At 44.6% G+C, this 6,895-nt stretch overlaps 1 pseudogene; it reads left to right on the forward strand.

The window, feature by feature from the left end:
- The first annotated feature begins 359 nt into the window (after nucleotides 1-359).
- LOC120707070 lies at nucleotides 360-3,623 on the forward strand (annotated as a pseudogene).
- The last annotated feature ends 3,272 nt before the right edge of the window (nucleotides 3,624-6,895 follow it).

Consider the following 6,895-nt stretch of genomic DNA (forward strand, 5'->3'; position numbering starts at 1 on the left):
TCGAAATACCCAACCTGAATTTTCAGGTAATAACGTCCACCCGAAGCAGGAGTAGTCCACCTCCACGGCTCCAACCTCGCCCCCTCTGCTGGACCTGCCTAACACTGACGAGCTCTGTTGCATAAAGAATCGCCCACGGCCGCGGTGTTTGGCGGACCGTTCGACGCTCTTCCCCTTTCTCTGTCTGCGTCATCCATCTGGTATCACAGCCCTGCTCTGTTCGTCCTCTACTGCGTCCCTTCTGGTATCACAGCCCTGCTCCCTTCGGCTGCTTGCTGCGTCTCTTCGGCTGCTGGTGCTACCAATCCAAGGAAAACAAACGAAGTGAGTACTTTACTACCGCTTTTTACAATTCTAATGTTGGTCCACATATATCTTACAAAATCATCTGCACTCTGCAACCAGAACGATGAGATTTTCTAGAGAAAAATAGCAGAGTATACTGTCACTGTCGAAGCATACAGATCCAGTCAACATTTTGCTTCGAAAGAAGCCTTCTGCATTATTGGGATTTTGACTATTCAACTTTGTGCTACCGGATATTTTTGGGACACCCTTGTGGCGCTCATAAGTCTCCCACTTAATGATCATTGATGCTATTCTAGAAATAACTTGTCCTGTGGTCTTCCATACTTGCAGAAATTTCTGTAGAATAAGCCGACAGATTGGACTGGTGGTCAAAGGGCTTATTCTGTTTCTTTTCCCTTCTTTCCTGTACTGCATATAGATTCACGTGCCTGGAAAAAAATTGTATCGTGGACTTTCAGGTTTGTTATAAGGATATTGCTCTTTGCATGACGGACAAATTGGCTGTTTAGACAAAATTCTATTTGATTTTCGTATAAATCCTTCTTTGAGGACTTCTAGTGAAGTACCGATATTTCACATGGTGCATCCTTTGCTCCTTCTATTTATGCTGTTTAACGGCTTGTTTCAATTTTTTTTTCTCTGCATCCTCATTGTTTTTGCTCCTAATTGTGGCGTCGCTTCTGCAGTGCTGCCTTCCTGTTTTTGTATACATGGTGGAGATTTCACAAAGAAGGGAATTCTGTGGCCTGTGATTCTCTCCGGGAAAATCAGATATGCTATATAGGATCTCCTCAGAGGACTGCGAAGCTTATTGATGAATATCTTCTTAAATACGAAACGGTGACCATGCAATACTTCAACAAATTGATGGCCCTTGTTTTCTTGCTCGGCTTCTATTTTTCCCGCACCGCCGTTGCTCAGGATTCCACCGTAGTTCCCAAAATTTTTTGGGTCATTTCCAGAATGATGAAAAGTAAAGTATACATGGGCACAAGCAACACTTATATTCTTCCTGTTCTCTACAACAATGGAATCTCGTATGGAACCTTTTTTGGCTTCTATACCATGGATGGTGATTCATTTGTTTTGGTTGTAGCCTTATCGGTTTCGGGGAGCCAAGATCCTGTAGTCTGGTCTGCCAACCCTGACAATCCTCTAAGCCAGGTCGCCGTCTTGAGCTTCACCAGTGAAGGGGATTTGCTCCTCCAAGATGGTGGCAGGTTCATCTGGTCCACAGCCACGAAGAACATGTCAGTCGCAGGCATGAGTCTTGATCTTTCAGGAAACCTTGTGCTTTTTGATCAGAGTAATTCCTCAGTCTGGCAATCTTTTGACCACCCAACAAATACTTTGGTCATGGGGCAGTCACTTTGTAGGGGAATGAATCTTACTGCGAAGCCATCGAAAACAAAATGGTCATCTTCCAGGTTTTATCTTTCTGCAGAGTGGAATGGGTTGCGCCACTCTTTCAGTCCGGCAGCATACACACAGCTATTCCAAACTATAGCTACAACAACTTCTAGCCAAACAACATGCTACGCGTTTGTCAATGGAAGCCTTGGGTTCCCAGATAAGGTCTTCTCATTACCGTCAGCAAGTTCATTGCAGTTCATGAGGTTAGAATCTGACGGGCATTTGAGACTTTATGAGATGCTGGGGCCTAACTCACCCCGGATGTTGTTGGATGTATTAAGCACAGTCCTTGCCTTCTGCGATTACCCACTGGCCTGTGGTGATTATGGTGTTTGCAATAGTGGGCAATGTTCTTGTCCTAGTTTGAGCTCTTTTATGTTCCAAAATGAAAGGCTTCCAGGTGCTGGATGCGTACCCTTGTCAAGCATCTCCTGCAAACATGCAAACCACCACAAGTTGATACCACTCAACAACATTTCTTACTTTAGTTACAGTTCGTTTTTAAAACTAGCTGTTCCAGGTTATTCAGAAAATGACTGCATGCAATCTTGTTTAACGAATTGCTCTTGCAAAGTGATGATTTTTAATTCTGATATAGGTGCTGGATCCTGCTTATTGTTATCAGAGCAGATGCTAATTTTGTTTGCAGAGGATTCATCAAATCTCTTTTCAGCATTTGTTAAGATACAGGATAACCTCCCAGAAAAGAGGAGGGCGATTATTATTGTCTGCTCCACAGTTGCTGGTTTTTCTCTAATATCAATATTATTTTGTTCTGTCATATGGAATAAGTGCAAGAAAGACAAGGAACCTTTCTTTGATGGCATACCTGGGACACCAAAGCGTTTCTCCTTTGATGAGTTGAAGGTGGCTACCTGGAACTTCACTATAAAGCTTGGACATGGTGGTTTCGGATCGGTCTTCAAAGGCATGATAGGGAAAGAAAGCATTGCTGTCAAACGCTTGGAGGGTGTCGAACAAGGAACAGAAGAGTTCTTGGCAGAGGTCAAGACGATTGGTAGAATGCATCACCATAACCTTGTTAGGTTAGTAGGATTTTGTGCTGAGAAATCACATAAGCTCCTAGTCTACGAGTACTTGTCAAATGGCTCACTGGATAAATGGATTTTCCGCACAAATCCAGTTTTCACTCTTTCTTGGAAAACTAGACGTAGCATCATCATTGCAATTGCTAGGGGTTTGTCTTACCTCCATGAAGAATGCAAGGAAAAGATTGCACATTTAGACATCAAGCCACAAAATATTCTCCTGGATGATAAATTCAACGCAAAACTCTCAGATTTTGGTCTTTCAAAGATGATAAACAGGGACCAGAGCAAAGTAATGACCAGAATGCGAGGCACGCGTGGTTATCTAGCACCTGAATGGCTGGGTTCAAAAATCACTGAGAAGGCTGACATCTACAGCTTTGGAATTGAGAATGATCGAAATCATTTGTGGTCGGGAAAATTTGGATGAATCAGAGCCCGAGGAGAGCATACACTTGATAAGCCTGCTTCAAGAGAAGGCAAGGTCCGGAGAGCTGTCCGATTTGGTGGACAGTAGCAGCGATGACATGAAATCCCATATGGAGGAGGTCATGCAAACAATGAAGCTTGCAATGTGGTGCTTGCAGGTTGATAGCAGCAGAAGGCCTTTGATGTCCACTGTCGCCAAGGTGTTGGAAGGTGTGAGGAGCTTAGATGGCACACCTGACTGCACTTTCCTCCCAAGTTTTGCATCAAGCAACATCGGTATAGTAGAATCATCATGTTCTTCCTATGTGCCTTGCGAGTCACATTTATCAGGACCTAGGTGATAACTGACAATGTGTCTGTTCGCCTTTGGTTTGGTTGCTATTTTCCATTTTAATATATGTCTTATTGTAGCATATAAAGAAATTATGATCAGATCATATGGATGTGGCATGTTGTTCTCTCTCGCATGCCCATAATACTGTCAAATGCCATAAAAACTAGTGAGATTGATGGGTTACTTTTATTGACTGTTGCTGATGATGGAAACATATAGTACCTGAGACAAGTTCCATGTGTGTGTCTATTGTTTTCACGTTTCAGAAACAAGGCATTTAGTTCTAGGTTTTGACAAGTACACATCCTTACACCTGTATCAAACTACTAGAATTTTGCCAGCATCGAATTACATACTATCTAGGGAGTAGAGACTAGTGGGCTAATTCACCATGTATGATCGTCATGGTTTTACAAAGACGCTCGGTACCTAAACGTGGTTTCGCAGTCTGGCCATGAAACAGCGGCAGCCGGCGCCGATTAGACTCCAGAGTGCCCTGCGACAGCCGTCGCCTATCTTCGCGGCGTGATGAACGGGATTTTCAAAATCGAATTTCCATCACTGATCAAATGGGTTAGGGACTACCGACTACGGGCTCTGCTGGTCGGGGCTATAGTGTCCGCGGAGGGGGCTCCTATACACCTTGCAGAAGATAGATAAGCTATTTATCTTTAAAGCCAATTTTGCCCAATTAGTTATTGCAGATATGTTCAACATTTCAACAGAATCACCTCAACATTTTTCATAAATATGTTCAACATTTAACTTCGAATTGTTGAAACGGTAGAGACAGGATGTTGAAATTGGAGTCACGGAATGTTGAAAAATACTAAAATTGAAAGTTGAATATGGCACCTTTCTCTGGCGACCGCGGCGTCTTCTTCTCCAGCGCCGGCGCGCGGAGCAGGGCAGCACGCAGCAGCGGCGGCGAGGCAGCGCACAGGGGCGCGGGCGGCGGCGGTGCGCGGCCGCGGGGCGGCGCGGGCGACGGCGGTGCACGGCCGCGGGGCGGCGCGCGGGGGCGTGGGCGACGGCAGTGTACGGGGCGCGGGCGGCGGCGGCGCAGCACGAGGAGAGGGCGCGGCACGTGGGCGGCGGTAGTGACGCAACGCGCGAGCGGACGGCGGCGGGGTGCGGGAGAGAGAAGGTTAGGAGAGAGAGGAAGTTAGGGTTTGAGTTGGATCCATGGGCTGTTATTGTTTGCACGAATCTTAAACACTGGAAGGTAAGTTGGAAAAAATCTTGTGGAAGATGGATAGGTTTTCTAGTCCGCGGATGCTCGGTCCTACTTCGACCCATTCATATACACTGCAGCCCACATAATATATTTAATGTGTTATTTCAGCCCACACAAGGAGAACACATTTTTTTAATACTTTTTTATTTATACCAATCCACTTTTAGATATACTAGTGCATTGCTACGGACTAGAAACATACACGCGGGTAGGGGTAGTATTGGACCATGGTCCTAGTGGCCTCTACACAGCCCAACAAAGCCTTTAAATTTTTTAGCTCAAAACTGTATAAGATTAGAGCCCAACTTTTTTAGGACCCGGCCCTTAGATTTTCTAGTTCAAAATTTTGGACCCTTTACCACGTGGGACGTTGTCGCGCGATCAGTACCGAGAGTTTTTGGCTATAGAGAACCAGTTGTGTTGATTTCCCCCCCACTCTATTCGGCAACATTTGAGCTTAGGAAGCTTTCTCATAGTCTTCAGGTTGCCTGATTATTTCACATCAACAGGCTGCTTCTTGCAGATTGATCTCTGCATTTTCAGTGCATGAACCTTTGCCATTCGACTCTCAAGAGGCTCCAAAATCTGATAGAGTGCACAGCAACAGTAAATCACCATTATTAAACAGTAAGCAACATGCACAGGGTTAAACAAGAGACTGAATTTTGTTTAGTGATAACCATTATATATTGAGATTTATAGCAGGCATACATGCCTGGGGAGAGACTACAACTGAGCTACTTCACTGCAGTGACAACACTTGTAACTACTACCTAAATAGAGATAGCATTGCTTCTATAGATAATTGGCAACAAATGGCTTAGTGACTCTGTTATTTGCCTTCATGATTAATTTGACTGAGTACAAACAAAAGAAGTAAAGGAAAAACTAAGCTCTCTAATTTGATGCCAAACACCAGCAATAGTGCTATAAATTCCTTCGTCTGAACAAAGGAGAGTGACCACCATCGCATTGTTGGTTTCCAGATATGACCAGATTAGTGAGGAATATATATATTGTTTTTCAGAAGTACTACTAGTAGTGCAATGAAATCAAATGTAGTGTCTTAATAACTGTATAATTAATTATTTATAAAGCTAATTGGTCTGCTATTTGATTTTTTTAAGAGCATATAAACAAAACAATGAGAAGTATATTCTATGTAATTTAGAGGTTTATAATAGGGTTAATTGGATCTGTGCCATTACTATTTCTCCATTTTTGAAGCGCGCCATTACTATTCGTGAAACTATGCTGGCGGGTTGTTTGAGGAATGCCATTATGTACACCCGACAGCATCTCGGGGCCACTTTTAGGCGTATGGGAGAAAGTCGTATCTTTTGGTCTGCCCCAAAAGGATAAGGCGCCGACGGCCGCCTCCTCTCTCCGTGTCCATTCGCCCCGTTCCCCTCGTGCTCCCCGGCCATCTCTTTCTCAATCCCAATCCCTAACCCTAGAACACGAGCGCCCATCCCCATCCTCTGCTGATTCGTGCTCTTCGTCGGTGACAGCCCTGTCCAGTGGCTTCTCCTCTCTCCATCAGCCGCACCTTGGTCGTCTGGGGAGATGGCCAGCGGCGCATCGTCTAGCAGGACCCAATTCGGCGACCTCCCAAGGATTAGTTGCCCGAAGTGCAACCTCATGGTAATATCTGCTCCCCTACCTTGCTCTAACTACCCAACATCGAGTAGTGTAAGTACTATATTTCCTAAATAGTCACGGGCGAATCAAGCATGGCGGGGGGGGGGGGGGGGGGGGGGGGCTTGAGCCCCCTGACCCACAAGAACTCCATGGAAATTTTTAGAGCGAGTTTAAAGTACATATTCACATTTGAGCAATATGCTTAGTATTTTATAATTGTTGTTTTGCAGCATAAGAATTGAGTTTATTGTCTGGCAAATAAACTGACACTCCAAGGACAAGAGGAGTTTAAACCATTCAAGGCTCAACAGCTTCACCAAGCACCAATATCACTGCCACTATCTGAGCTCTTCGGACAGAGAGAGAAAACCATTGGAGCCAGCCCAATTGAGTTCAGTTGCAAGTTTATCGATTGTCGGTTCGGTCCAATACCAATAATTCAATCAAATGCAACATTTTCCCCTGCTAGGTCCACGGACTAAA

Source organism: Panicum virgatum, chromosome 5K, assembly GCF_016808335.1.
Source record: "Panicum virgatum strain AP13 chromosome 5K, P.virgatum_v5, whole genome shotgun sequence".
NCBI lineage: Eukaryota > Viridiplantae > Streptophyta > Magnoliopsida > Poales > Poaceae > Panicum > Panicum virgatum.